Source organism: Pan paniscus, chromosome Y, assembly GCF_029289425.2.
Source record: "Pan paniscus chromosome Y, NHGRI_mPanPan1-v2.0_pri, whole genome shotgun sequence".
In the NCBI taxonomy this organism is placed as follows: domain Eukaryota; kingdom Metazoa; phylum Chordata; class Mammalia; order Primates; family Hominidae; genus Pan; species Pan paniscus.
The window spans coordinates 27,528,144-27,543,888 of record NC_073273.2 but is presented as its reverse complement, the minus strand read 5'-3'; the positions used below and the strand labels follow the sequence as shown (position 1 = coordinate 27,543,888).

At 40.2% G+C, this 15,745-nt stretch overlaps 1 non-coding gene across 1 annotated transcript; it reads right to left on the bottom strand.

Annotated features, from left to right (window-relative positions):
• Nucleotides 1–13,633: 13,633 nt before the first annotated feature.
• Nucleotides 13,634–13,785, bottom strand: LOC129395799 (5.8S ribosomal RNA). The gene has a single exon (XR_008623012.1). It is a non-coding gene; the product is annotated as a 5.8S ribosomal RNA (ribosomal RNA).
• Nucleotides 13,786–15,745: the final 1,960 nt, after the last annotated feature.

Here is a 15,745-nt window from a genome sequence, read left to right as displayed (position 1 = left end):
GAACTGTTCTCTTGATTGAGCTGTTTGGAAACAGTCTTTTTGTATAATCTGCAAAGGGATATTTGTGAGTGGTAGGAAGTCTATGGTGAAAAAGGAAATATCTTCACATAAAAACTAGAAAGAAGATTTCTGATAAACCTCTTTGTGATGTGTGCATTCATCTCTCAGATTTGAACTTTTCTTTTCATTGAGCAGTTTGGAAACATACTTTCTGTAGAATCTGAACATTGATATTTCTGAAGGCTTTGAAGCTTATGGTGAAAAAGGAAATAACATCTGATAACAACTAGACAGAAGCTTTCTGAGAATCTTCCTTGTGATGTGTGCATTCACCTCACAGATATGAACTTTTCTTTTGATTGAGAAGTTTGGAAACCATCTTCTTGTAGAATCTGCAAAGGGATATTTGAGAGAGCTTTGAGATCTATGGTAAAAAAGGAAATATCTTCACATAAAACCTAGACAGAAGCTTTCTTAGAAACATTTTTGTGATGTATGCGTTCATCTCACTGAGTTGAACCTTTCTTTGGTAGAACAGTTTGGAAAGAATCTTTTTGTAGAATCTGCAAGTGGATATTTAGAACACTTCGGGGCCTATGGTGGAGAAGGAAATATCTTCACATAAAAACTAGAGAGAAGAATTCTGAGACACTTCTTTGTGATATGTGCATTCATCTCACAGAGTTGAACCTTCTTTTGATTGAGCAATTTTGAAACACTCTTTTTGTAGGATCTGCAATTGGAAATTTGGAGCATTTTGTCACCTATCGTGGAAAAACAAATATCTTCACATAAAAACTAGACAGAAGCTTTCTGAGAAACTTCTTTGTGAAGTGTGCATTCAGCTCACAGAGTTGAACCTTTATTTTGATTGAGCAGTTTGGGAACAGTCTATTTGTAGAATCTGCAAAGTGATATTTGTGAACACTTTGAGGCTTACAGTGAAAAAGGAAATATCTTCAAATAAAAACTAGACAAAAGGTTTCTGATAAACGTCTTTGTGATATGTGAATTCTTCAAATAGAGCTGAAACTTTCTTTTGATTGATCAGTTTGTAAACAGTCTTTTTGGAGTATCTGCAAAACGATATTTTTGGGCAGTTTGAGGCTCATGGTGAGAAAGAAAATATATTCACAGAAAAGTTGACAGAAGCTTTCTGAGAAACTTCTTAGTGATGTGTTCATTCATCTCACAGAGTTGAACCTTTCTTTTGATTGAGCAGTTTGGAAGCAATCTTTTTGTAGAATCTGAAAAGGGATATTTCTGATCCATTTTTGGCATACAGTGAAAAAGGAAATGTCTTCACAAAAAAACTAAACAAAAGCTTTCTGAGAAACATCTTTATGATGTGTGCATTCATTTCACAGAGTGGAAACTTTATTTTGATTGAGCAGTTTGGGAGCTGTCTTTTTGTATAATCTGCAAAGTGATATTTGTGAACAATTTTAAGTTTATGGTGAAAAAGGAAACATCTTCCCAAAAATCTAGACAGAAACTTTCTGAGAAACTTTTTGTGATGTGTGCATTCATCTCACAGAGTTGAAGCTTCTTTTTGACTGATCAGTTTGGAAGCATTCTTTTTGTAGAATCTGCATAGAGATATTTGTGAACCCTTTGAGGCCTGTGGTGAAAGAGGAAATATCTTCATATAAAAACTAGACAGAAGCATTCTGAGAAACTTCGTTGTGTTGTGTGTTTTCATCTCACAGAGTTTAACATTTCCTTTCATTCAGCAGTTTGGAAACAGTCTTTATGTAGAATGTGCACAGGGACATTTTTGAGTGATTTAAGGTCTATGGTGTAAAAGGAAATATCTTCACATAAAAACTAGACAGAAGCATTCTGAGAAACTTCTTTGTGATGTGTGCATTCAGCTCACAGTGTTGAACCCTTCTTTAGATTGAGCAGTTTGGAAACAGTGTTTTTGTAGAATCTGCAGAGAGATATCTGTGAGCCCTTTAAGGCCTATGGTGAAAAAGGAATTATCTACAAATAATATCTAGACAGAAACTCTCTGAGAAACTTCTTTGTGATGTGTGCATTCATCTCACTGAGTTGAATCTTCCTTTTGATTGAGCAGTTTGGAAACAGTCTTTTTGTAGAATCTGCATAGGGATAGTTGTAAGCCCATTGAAGCCTGTCTTGAAAAAGGAATTCTCTTCACATAAAAACTAGACAGAAGCTTCCTGAGAGACTACTTTGTGATGTGTGTTTTCATCTCACAGAGTTGAACCTCTCTTTTGATTGAGTAGTGTGAAAACAGTCTTTTTTAGAAACTGCAAGGAATATTTGTGAGTGGTTTGAAACCTATGGTGAAAAAAGAATTATCTATAAATAAAATATAAACAGAAGCTTTCTGAGAAACTTCTTGGTGATGTGTGCATTCATCTCACATAGTTGAACTTTTTTTTTGATTGAGTAGTTTTTAAACAGTCTTTTTGTACAATCTGCAAAGTGATATCTGTGAATGCTTTCAGGCTTATGGTGAAAAAGGAAATATCTTCACCTAAACCTATAAAGAAGCTTTCTGAGAAACTTCTTAAGGATGAGTACATTCATCTCACAGAGTTGAACATTTCTTTTTATTCACCAGTTCAAAAACAGTCTTTTTGTAGAATCTGTAAGGAGACATTTTTGAGCTCTTTGAGGCCTATGGTGAAAAAGCAAATATCTTTACATAAAAACTATACAGAAACTTTCTGAGAAACTTCTCTGAAATGTGTGCATTCATCTCACAGAGTTTAACCTTTGTTTTGATTGAGTAGTTTTGAAACAGTCTTTTTGTAGAATCTGTAAAGGGGTATTTGAAGGCATTTTGAGGCATATGGTGAAAAAGGAATTATCTTCACATAAAAACTAGACAGAAACTTTCTGAGAAACTTCCTTTTGATGTGTGCATTCATCTCACAGAGTTGAAACTTTCTTTTCACTTATCGAGTTGGAAACAGTCTTTTTGTAGAATAGGCAAAGGGATATTTATGAGTAGTTTGAGGTCTGCAGTGAAAAAGGAAATATCTTCACATAAAACCTAGAGAGAAGCATTCTGAGAAACTTCTTTGTGATGTGTGCATTCATCTCAGAGAGTTGAACCTTTCTTTTCATTCAGCAGTTTGGAAGCCGTCTTTTTGTTGAATCTGAAAAGTGATATGTTTCAGCGGTTTGAGTCCTATGGTGAAAAAGGAAATATCAAAAAACAAAATGTAGACAGCAGCTTTCTAAAAAACTTCTTTTTGATGTGTGTATTCATCTTACAGGGTTGAAACTTTCTTTTCATTGAACAGTTTGGAAACAGTCTTTTCATAGAACCTGCAAAGAGATATTTGTGAACACTTTGAGGCTTCTGGTGAAAAAGGAAATATCTTCAAATAGAAACTAGACTCATGTTTTCTGGGAAACTTCTTTATGATGTGTGTATGCATCTCAAAGAGTTGAATCTTTCTTTTGATTGAGCAGTTTGGAAACATTCTTTTTGGAGAATCTGCAAAGGGATGTGTTTTTTTCCTTTATTATTTATTTATTTTTATTATTATACTTTAAGTTTTAGGGTACATGTGCACATTGTGCAGGTTAGTTACATACGTATACATGTGCCATGCTGGTGTGCTGCACCCACTAACTCATCATCTAGCATTAGGACTATCTCCTAATGCTATCCCTCCCCCCTCTCCCCACCCCACAACAGTCCCCAGAGTGATGTTCCCCTTCCTGTGTCTATGTGTTCTCATTGTTCAATTCCCACCTATGACTGAGAGTATGCGGTGTTTGGTTGTTTGTTCTTGTGATAGTTTACTGAGAATGATGATTTCCAATTTCATCCATGTCCCTACAAATGACATGAACTCATCATTTTTTATGGCTGCATAGTATTCCATGGTGAATATGTGCCACATTTTCTTAATCCAGTCTATCATTGTTGGACATTTGGGTTGGTTCCAAGTCTTTGCTATTGTGAATAATGCCGCAATAAACACAAGTGTGCATGAGTCTTTATAGCAGCATGATTTATAGCCCTTTGGGTATATACCCAGTAATGGGATGGCTGGGTCAAGTGGTATTTCTAGGTCTAGATCCCTGAGGAATCGCCACACTGACTCCCACAATGGTTGAGCTAGTTTACAGTCCCACCAACAGTGTAAAAGTGTTCCTATTTCTCCACATCCTCTCCAGCACCTGCTGTTTCCTGACTTTTTAATGATTGCCATTCTAACTGGTGTGAGATGGTATCTCATTGTGGTTTTGATTTGCATTTCTCTGATGGCCAGTGATGGTGAGCATTTTTTCATGGTTTTTTGGCTGCATAAATGTCTTCTTTTGAGAAGTGTCTGTTCGTGTCCTTTGCCTACTTTTTGATGAGGTTGTTTGTTTTTTTCTTGTACATTTGTTTGAGTTCATTGTAGACTCTGGATATTAGCCCTTTGTCAGATGAGTAGGTTGCGAAAATTTTCTCCCGTTTTGTAGGTTGCCTGTTCACTCTGATGATAGTTTATTTTGACGTGTAGAAGCTCTTTAGTTTAATTAGATCCCATTTGTCAATTTTTTCTTCTGTTGCCATTGCTTTTGGTGTTTTAGACATGAAGTCCTTGTCCAGGCCTATGTCCTGAATGGTAATGCCTAGGTTTTCTTCTAGGGTTTTTATGGTTTTAGGTCTAATGTTTAAGTATTTAATCCATCTTGAATTTATTTTTGTGTAAGGTGTAAGGAAGGGATCTATTTTCAGCTTTCTACATATGGCTAGCCAGTTTTCCCAGCACCATTTATTAAATAGGGAATCCCTTCCCCAATGCTTGTTTTTCTCAGGTTTATCAAAGATCAGATAGTTGTTGATATGCGGCATTATTTCTGAGGGCTCTGTTCTGTTCCATTGATCTATATCTCTGTTTTGGTACCAGTACCATGCTGTTTTGGTTACTGTAGCCTTGTAGTATAGTTTGAAGGCTGGTAGTGTGATGCCTCCAGCTTTGTTCTTTTGGCTTAGGATTGACTTGGCATTGCAGGCTCTTTTTTGTTTCCATATGAACTTTAAAGTAGTTTTTTCCAATTTTGTGAAGAAAGTCATTGGTAGCTTGATGGGGTGGCATTGTATCTGTAAATTTCCTTAGGCAGTATGGCCATTTTCATGATATTGATTCACATATGTATATATGTGTCTATATATACATATACATATATGTATATGTATGTGTGTATATATATACACACATACATATACATATATTTTATATATATATATAATATATACATATATATATATATAATATATACATATATATATATACACACACATATATATATATATATAGTACTTCCACTCACTGGAGGCCTTTACTCTTTCAATGCTAGATTCACTGATTTCTGGTCCCATGCTTATGTTGATTACTAGCTAGTGTATGTAGACTCCTTAAATTTAAGGAGTTGAGAGAACTCTTCATATCACCAAGTTGATTTCTTTAGTCTTCTCCCTGTCAAAGACCAGGTTGCCCTAGATATCAGAGACAGCTGTTTTTTCCATAAAAAATAAAGGTCCTGTCTCTCTCTCATTAGCCACCACGCCCAGTTTCTTCTCATGGAGGATTGCTTCATAGGTAACTTTAAAACTCCAGTAATTTCTCACAAGGTTGCTTCGAACACCTGAACATAAACTTCATCATGGAGCCTCTGAAACCCCTGAAGCCTCAGAATGGGAAGTTTCAGAAGGCTCTTTGCGCTATTGAGGTTCTACAAAAGGACCGTTTCCAAACTGCTTAATCAGAAGAAAGGTTCAAATACGTGTGATGAATGCACACATTATGAAGAAGTTTTTCAGAATGCTTCTGTCTAGTTTTTGTGTGAAGATATTTATTTATCTCCATGGGCCTGAAAACACTCTGATATATCCCTCTGCAGACAGTACAAAAAGACTGTTTCCAATCTGCTCAATCAAAAGAAAGCTTCTACTCTGTGAGAAGAAAGAACACATCATAAGGAAGTTTCTCAGAATGCTTCTGTCTGGTTTTCTGTGAAAATATTTCCTTTTTCACCATAGGCCTCAAAGCACTACAGATATCCATTTGCAGATTCTACAAAAAGACATTTACAAACTGCTCAATCCAAAGAAAGTTTCAACACTGTGAGATGAATGCATGCATTACAAAGTAGTTTATCAGAAAGCTTCTGTTTAGTTTTTATGTGAAGATATTTCCTTTTTCACCATAGGCCTCAAAGCGCTTCAATTATCCATTTGCAGATTCTGCAAAAAGAGTATTTCCAAACTGCTCAGTCAAAAGAAATGCTCAACTCCTTAAGATGAAAGCACTTATTTAAAAGTAGTTTCTCAGAAAGCTTCTGTCTAGCTTTTATGTGAAGATATTTCCTATATCACCAAAGGCCTCAATGGCTCAGAATTGTCCCTTTGGGGATTCTACAAAGGACTGTTTCCAAACTGCTCTAGCAAAAGAAAGCTTCAACTCTGTGAGATGAATGCACCCATCACAAAAAAGTTTCTCAGAATGTTTCTGTGTAGTTTTTATATGAAGATATTTCCTACTTCACCATTGGCCTCAAAGGCTTCACAATTATCCCTTTGTAGATTTTACAAAAAGACTTTTTCCAAATCTTCAATCAAAGAAATGTTCAACTGTGTGAGATGAATGCAAACATCACCAAGAAGTTTCTCAGAATGCTTCCATCTAATTTTTATGTGAAGATATTTCCCTTTTCACCATAGGCCTCAAAGGGCTGCAAATATCCATTTGCAGATTGTACAAAACACTGCTTCCAACCTGCTTAATTGAAGGAAATGTTCAACTCTGTGAGATGAAAGCATAAATCACAGAGAAGTTTCTCAGAAAGCTACTGTTTAGTTTTTATATGAAGATATTTCCTATTTCACCATAGGCCATAAAGGGCTCACAAATATATCTTTGCAGATGCTACAAAAATGCTGTTACCAAACTGCTCAATCAAAAGAAAGTTTCAACTCCGTGAGATGAATGGACACATCACAAAGTAGTTTCTAAGAATGCTTCTGTCTAGTTTTTGTGGGAAGATATTTCTTTTTCACCATAAGCCTCAAATGGCTCAGAAATATCCCTTTGCAGATTGTACAAAAAGACTGTTTCCAAACTGTTCAATGAAAAGAAAGGTTCAACTCTGTGAGATGAATTCAAACGTCCAAGAGGTTTCTCAAAATACATCTATCTAGTTTTTATGTGAAGGCATTTACTGTTTCACCACATGCCTCAAACGGCTCACAAATATTCCCTTTGCAGATTCTACAAAAAGACTGTTTCCAAACTGCTCAATGAAAAGAAAGGTTAAACTCTCTGAGATGAAAGCTCTCATCACAAAGAAGTTTCTCAGAATGCTTCTGTCTAGTTTTTATGTGAAGAAGTTTCCTTTTTCACCATAGACCTAAAACTGCTTCAAATATACATTTGTGGATTCTATGAAAAGTCTATTTCTAACTGCTCAATCAAAAGAACTGTTCAACTCTGTGAGATGAATGTGCACATCACAAAAAAGTTTCTCAGAAAGCTTCCATTTAGTTTTTATGTGAAGATATTTCCTTTTTTACCATGGGCCTCAAAGTGCTCCAAATATCCATTTGCAGATTCTACAAAAAGAGTATTTCCAAACTGCTCAATCCAAAGAGAGGTTCAACTCTGTGAGATGGAAGCACAGATCACAAAGGAGTTTCTTAGAAACCTTCAGTCTAGTTTTTATGGGAAGATATTTCATATTTCACCATAGGCCTCAATGGGCTCAGAAATATACCTTTGCAGATTCTACAAAAGGATTTTTTCCAAACTGCTCAATCCAACGAAAGATTCAACACTGTGAGATGAATTCATACATCACAAAGAAGTTTCTCAGAAAGCTTCAGTCTAGTTTTTATGTGAATATATTTCCTTTTTCACCATAAGCCTCAAACCACTCTCAAACATCCCCTGGAGATACTATATAAAGATTGTTTCCAAGCTGTTCAATCAAAAGAAAGGTTCAACTCTGTGTGGTAAATGCACATGTCACCAAGAAGTTTCTCAGAATGCTTCTGTCTAGTTTTTATGTGAAGATATTTCCTTTCTCAGCAAGTCTTCAAACTGCTCCAAATATCCATATGCAGAATCTACAAAAAGATGGTTTCTGATCTCCTCAATGAATAGAAAGGTTCAACTCTGTGAAATGAAAGAACACATCACAAAGAAGTTTCATAGAATGTTGCTTTCTAGTTTTTATATGAAGATATTTCCTTTTTCACCATTGTCCTCAAAGTGCTTCAAATATCCATTTGCAGATTTTACAAAAAGTGTGTTTCCAAACTGCTCAATCAAAAGAAAGGCTCAACTCTGTGGGTTGAAAGCACACATCACAAAGAAGTTTCTCAGAAATCTTCTGACTAGTTTTTATGTGAAGATATTTCCTATTTCACCGTAGGCCTCAATGGGCTCACAAATATCCCCTTGCAGATTCTACAAAAGGACTGTTTTGAAACTCCTCAATCAGAAGAAAGGTTCAACTCTGTGAGATGAATGCATACATCACAAAGAAGTTTCTCAGAATTCTTCTGTCTAGTTTTTATGTGAGGATATTTCCTTTTTCACCATAGGCCTCAAAGCACTCCAAATATCCATTTGCATATTCTACAGAAAGACTGTTTCCAGACTCTTCAATCAAAAGGGAGGTTCAACTCTGTGAGATGAAAGCACACTTCACAAAGCAGTTTCTCAGAATGCTTCTGTCTAGTTTCTATGTGAATATATTTCCTATTTCAACTTAGGCCATAAAGGGCTCACATATATCCCTCTGCAGATTCTAGAAAATTATAGAAAAGGACTCTTTCCAAACTGCTCAATCAAAAGAAAGGTTCAACACTGTAAAATGAATGCACACATCACAAATAAGTTTCTCAGAAAGCTTCTGTCCAGTTTTTATGTAAAGATATTTCCCTTTTCACCATACCTATCAACATGCTCAAAATATGCCTTTGCAGATTCTCTGAAAAGACTGTTTCCAAACTTCTCATTCAAAAGAATGATTCAACTCTGTGAGATGAATGCACATATCACAAAGACGTTTCTCTGAAATCTTCTGTCTAGTTTTTATGTGAAGATATTTCCTTTTTCACCATAGGCCTCAAGCTTCTCACAAATATCCCATTGCAGATTGTACAAGAATAGAGTTTCCAGACTCATCAAAGAATAGAAAGTTTTATCTCTGTGAGTTGAATGCACACCTTGCAAAACAGCTTCTCAGAAACATTCTTATAGTTTTTATTGAAGATATTTCCTTTTTCACCATAAGGCTCAGAGAGCTGAAAAATATCCCTTTGCTGATTCTACAAAAATACTCTTTCCAAACTTCTTAATCAAAAGAATCATTCAACTCTCTGAGGTGAATGCACACATAGCTAGGAATTTTCTCAGAAAATTCTGTCACGTTTTTATGCGATGATATTTCCTTTTTCACCATAAGCCTCAAACTTCTCACAAATATCCCTTTGCAGATTCTACAAGAAAAGAGTTTCCCATCTGCTACGTGAAAAGAAATGTTTACCTCTGTGAGATGAATGCACACATTGTAGAGCAGTTTCTCAGAAACCTTCTGTCTAGTTTTTATGTGAAGATATTTTCTTTTTCACCATAGGCCTCAAAGCACTCACAAATATCCCCTTGCATATTCTACAAAAAGACTCTTTGTGAACTGCTCAAAGGAATGGTTCAACTCTGTGAGATGAGTGCACACATCACACAGATGTGTCTCAAAAAGCTTCTGTCTAGTTTTCATGTGAAGATATTTACGTTTTCACCATAGGCCTCAAAGTGTTCCCAAATATCCCTTTGCAGATTCTTCAAAAAGATTGTTTCCAAAATGCTCAATCAACAGAAAGGTTCAACTCTGTGAGATTCATTCACACATCACAAAGTAGTTTCTCAAAAACCTTCTTTCTAGTTTTTTATGTGAAGATATTTCCTTTTTCACCATAGGCTTCAAAGCACTCACAAATATCCCTTTTCAGATTCTACAAAAAGACTGTTACCAAACTACTCAATCAAAAGAATGGTTCAACTCTGAGATGAATGCACACATCACAAAACAGTTTCTCAGAAAGCTTCTGTCTAGTTTTTATGTGAAGATATTTCCTTTTTCACCATTGGCTTCCAAGTGCTCACAAATATCTCTTTGACAATTCTACAAAAATACTGTTTCCAAACTGCCCAATCCAAAGAATATTTCAACTCTGTGAGATGAATGCACACATAACCAGGAAGTTTCTCAGAAACTTCTGTCAAGATTTCATGGGATGATATTTCCTTTTTCACGATAGGCCTCAAACTGCTCACAAATATCCCTTTGTGGATCCTACAAGAACAGAGTTTCCAATCTGCTCAATGAAAATAAACCTTTACCTCTGTGAGATGAATGCACACATCACAAAGCAGTTTCTCATAAGCCTTCTTTCTGGTTTTTATGTGAAGATATTTCATTTTTCACCATAGGCCTCAAAGCACTCACAAATATCCCTCTGCAGATTCTGCAAGAACACCATTTCCAAGCTTTTCAATCAAAAGAATGGTTTAACTCTGTGAGATGAATGCACATGTCACAAAGTAGTTTTTCAGAAAGCTTCTGTCTAGTTTTTATGTGAAGATATTTCCTTTTTCACCATAGAACTCAAAGCACTCACAAACATCACTTTGCAGATTGTACAAGAACTGAGTTTCCAGACTTATCAAAGGAATGAAACGTTTAACTCTGTGAGATGAATGCAGACATCACAAAGCAGTTCCTCCAAAACCTTCTTTAGAGTTTTTATGTGAAGGTATTTCTTTTTCACCATGGCCTCAAAGCACTCACAAATATCCCTTTGCAGATTCTACAACAACAGAATTTCCAAACTGTTCATAATTAGTTTTTAGGACCAACATGAGAGTTTAGACATACTGCTTGTGGTGCAGCACACATGTATTATCCACACTGAAATTAGGAATTCAACTGAAGTTCATGTGGAGGTGAAAATGTGAATATTTGGGGGACCTTGGAGATGATCTATCTCACTTTATTTTGCAGAAAAGAAAACATATTCAGGGAAAGGGCATGCATTGTCTAAGGTGATTCAGCAGCTTTGGCGCAGAAGCAAAACACACCTAAGGTGATTCATCAGGTTTGGAGAGAAACGCAAAACAGAAATACTGTTCTTTTGCTTCTCAGATCAAGAATTTTTTCACAATACTGAACTACTTATGTTTCTGATTCCTTAATTTTCTTTTTAAATTTTGCCAATATTGTCTTACAAAGATCCTATTCTTTACCCTAAAGATTTAAATCTGTTACCATTATTGTCTCTTTATAAGTAAAATTACTTGTTGTTATTATAAATGATCATTCAATCACTTTTCATTTTTTGGTAGTCCAGTACAAATTTAGTAACAAATAAACACTATTGGCCTTGGCAATCCAAGAGGAGCTCAAGTCCTCCAGGGCACGTCAGGAAAAGGCTAAATGACAGCTGTGCTGTGAATGGACAGAATACAGCTCTCATACAGATTATTGAGTATTTGATGTTCTTCAACAATTCCATTAATCTTCAGTTTTTTTTCCTCTTTGAAGTGAAAGTCTGCTATGACTTTCAAGTTTCTTTTGAAATAATTATAGATTCACAGGAAGTTGTAAAATGTCCAGGGATGTCTTAGGTACTCTTCACTAATTCCAGTGGTGGCATCTCGCATAGCCATAGAGCATTATCAAAACCTGGAAACTGACATAGGTACAATTCAGAAAGCTTACTCAGATCGCAACCGTTTTGTATGCATTCATTTTTGTATGTGTGTATGTGTGTGCGTGTGTTCTGTGCATTTTTATGTGGTGTAGATCTCTGTAACTACCACTTCCACAGTCAAGATACAGAACCGTAGCCTCACCACAAGGCTCCAACTTGCAATCTTTGCTGACACTCTGACACGTTTTCCTCCACCCCTTCCCCTTGGCAACCCCATAGTCTGTTCTCCATCTTTACAATTTTATTTCAATAATTTATATAAATGTAATTGTGCAAACTCGAATTTTTAAAGGGAAAAAACAAGTCACAGATAGTTTTGTTAGCACTGTAAAATAGTCTTTAACATTCATCTGTTTTATGTTCTATTTGTCTCAAAAAAATTTGCTTTGTTCTTTCCTGTACTTTCTGATATCAGGATAGGAAATCAATACCAAACAAAACAATTCCATTCATTTTTTTCCATAGCTTGGTTTTCACTGTTGTTGCATAACATTTATTTTTCTATTTACTCTTTCTCTCTGTTTTCCGTCACATAAAAGTAACTTTGTGTTCTTTACCTCTTCTAAGAAAATTTGGTAATGAGTCTTTAATGTGAATCCTGGACCACCCTTGTTTTGATTTTGTGTTATGGGTGTTCTTTTGTGTGATCGTTCTCATGGAGAGTTCTTGTGAAGCTGGGATTTTCCAGTGGTTTGTCAAAATGGAAATAGATATTTAACAAACCAAACACAAAATGACCTTGCTCCAGGAATGCATCATTTGTGAGAAAACACTACGTCTTCCAACTAGAGATTGTGAATATTACTCTTATTATCCTTTACTCCCTTTTATTAAAACTGTATTTTTTTACACATTTGTATAACTCAGGTAATGAAATGTGAAACTACGTGATTGCCTACCAATTACAATTGATGTTAATGATGCTACTGGGAGGCCAACCCTACAGTGGCTGCACCAAGTCTAGGGACTTGCTAGCTTTGATAAGTTACATGGGATTGCCTACGTACTAAATGTAGGTGGGGGACAGGTCCGAGGATGTGGCAGCACCAACCCGCCCTGACATCAAAGCTCTGGACGGGGTGCCAGGCACCGCGCAGCCAAGAGCAGGAGGTGGGCACCTGATGGCGTATGACACTGTAGCATCCAGGGGATCACCACCAGGGGCAAATGAACCCCAGGACCATGGCCATGAGCGCTGCCAGATGGGCCGCTTGGTGGGCTTCTGGCCCCGGACACACCACGTCACAAGCCAGGCAGGTGGGGGGCAGGCAGGAGAAGAGGATGGTGCCTGGGAGGGGTGATGGGGAGGAGGGGCGCTGGAGCGGCGGTCGGCCGGTCGCCGGGCTGCCACCAGGGGTGGGCAGCAAATTAAGGCAACTGGGACATGCTCCCCCACCCTCTCCCCAGTGGACCCTTCCTACTTGCCATCCTCCCTGCCCAACAAGCCTCCACCACCGATGATGCGCAACGACAATGATCGCACAGGACCATCCATCCCACCAGCACCAACAAACCCTGCACCACGAGCTGTGTGAGGCACGAGGGAGCCCCTGAGGGAAGAAACAGGACCGCGGTGGTGGCCACAGGAACTCAACACCAGCGGGCTCTCTTCCCTCTGTGTTTTTGCAGGTGATGGCTCCAACCTCTCTCTCTTCCTCACAGCCAGGAGCCCCTCTTCCCCCACGCCACCCAACGCGTGACCACACAGGGCCTGCAGTGGGGGTGGGGGGGGAAGGGGCAGGCATGGCAGGAGAGGAGGGCAGATGTCGCCGGGTCTGCACTTGGGGGGATGGAGGTCCCCACGGGCCCTGCCATGGAACCCCCAGCTGTGCACCCCAAGGAGCCCGGAGGCACCCCCAGGGGCTAATGATTGGCAAGCAAAGCTCAGACAGGCATAGCCCTGGGAGGAACCCGGGCCGCAAGTGCGTTCGAAGTGTCGATGATCAATGTGTCCTGCAATTCACATTAATTCTCACAGCTAGCTGCATTCTTCATCAACGCAGGAGCCAAGTGATCCACCGCTAAAAGTCATACAAGGTCGATTTGGCAAGGGCGCTCCCAACAATGGGAGGTCCTCCTGGCACAGCACGTCCCCCAGAGGGGTTACCTCAGGCCGGCCAGTCAGACAGCAATGGGACGAGACTCCAGAGAGGGGTTGGAAGGTTTCACAACACGGGGAGGTGGTGCCGTCCACGGGAGTGAGAGGGACAAATGCTGCCACCACCCCACAGGCTCCCGGGGGTTCCTGCCCCCACAGCACAGGGCATACGCCACATGCGTGGCACACATGCGACAGCACGATGGCCACTGGGTACAGCCCCCACCGGCATCAGCAGTGACACGCAAGTGCAGCACGGCCCCGGCAGCTGGGGAGACGGAGTCAGCAGTGGAGGTGAGGGAGGGGCAGACCCCTCCCAAACGGACTCCCCCGTGGGCCCACAGCACCCAACCCACGGGTGGACAGGTGACCCCCACAAGGGGTCCTTAAACCTCCGCACTAGAAAGTGCTGGGTACCTGGATGGTGGAGGCGGACGAGGAGTGGAGGGCTGGCGTCCAGCCCCCTACCCTCAAGAAGCCCTAGTGGGAAGGCTGGGGAGAGCCAGTGGGCCAGGCCGGGCCAGGTGGCGCGGTGTGGCAGAGGCAATGATGGTGGCAGTGGCAGCGATGCGAACCCGGCCGGCCCCAACGGGAGCAGGTGGGATGGGGCTGAGCCAGCAGGACAGGGAGGGATGACAGCCCCGGCAGGGAGGACACAGAGACCCACAACTCGTCGTGATGCCGAGAACCACCCCCGCGCCCGCCGACACACACGTGGGGGCCACGGCAGGGGACAGTTCCCCGCTGCTCACCAGGCCGGTGAGCCATCCAGCCTGCCCCCCGACACGCACACACAGTTTCATCCCAGCACGTGTGTCTCTGTCTACCCTCTCTCTCCCTCCCGAGTTCTCCGGCTCTCGGGGCAGGCAGGGCCATGCAACAAACAAATGGCACAACCCCGCCAGCACACATGCCACATGGGGAACACAGTCAGCCAAGAAGGAAGGACGCAGTGGCGCCTCTGCAGCTTTGCTCTTCTCCGTTAATGATCCCTCGACATGTTCAACTATGGAAATTTTGTTATGACTTTTAGTTCCTCTAGATAGTCAAGTTCGACTGTCTTCTCAGTGCTCCACCAGGGCAGTGGGCTGACCTGGCGGGGCCGATCCAAGGGCCTCACTGAACCATCCAATCAGTAGTAGTGACTGGCAGTGTGTACAAAGGGTAGGGACTTCACGCAAGTCTATGACCTGCACTTACTGGGAATTCGTCATTCATGGGGAATAATTGCAATCCCCGATCACCATCACCAATGGTGTTCAACAGGTTACCCGCGTCTGCCACATACGGTAGGCACACGCTGAGCCAGTCAGTGCAGCACGCGTGCAGCCCCGGACATCTAAGGGCATCACAGACCTGTTATTTCTCAATCTCGGGTGGCTAAATGCCACTTATCCCTCTAAGAAGTTGGGGGATGCTGACCGCTTGGGGGTCGTGTAACTAGTTAGCGTGCCAGAGTCTCCTTCATTATCAGAATTAACCAGACAAATCACTCCACCAACTAAGGCCATGCACCACCACCCATGGAATCAAGAAAGACCTATCAATCTGTCAATCCTGTCCATGTCCAGGCCGGGTGAGGTTTCCCATGTTGAGTCAAATTAAGCTGCAGGCTCCACTCCTTGTGGTGCCCTTCCACCAATTCCTTTAAGTTTCAGCTTTGCAACCATACTCACCTTGGAACCCAAAAATCCAAAGACTTTGGTTTCTGGGAAGCTGCCCAGCGGGTCATGGAAATAACGCCGCGGCATCACCAGTCGGCATTGTTTATGGTCGGAACTACGACGGTATCTGATCGTCTTTGGAACTCCGACTTTCGTTCTTGGTTAATGAAAACATTCTTGGCAAATGCTTTAGCTCTTGTCAGAACTGCACCAGTCCAAGAATTTCAC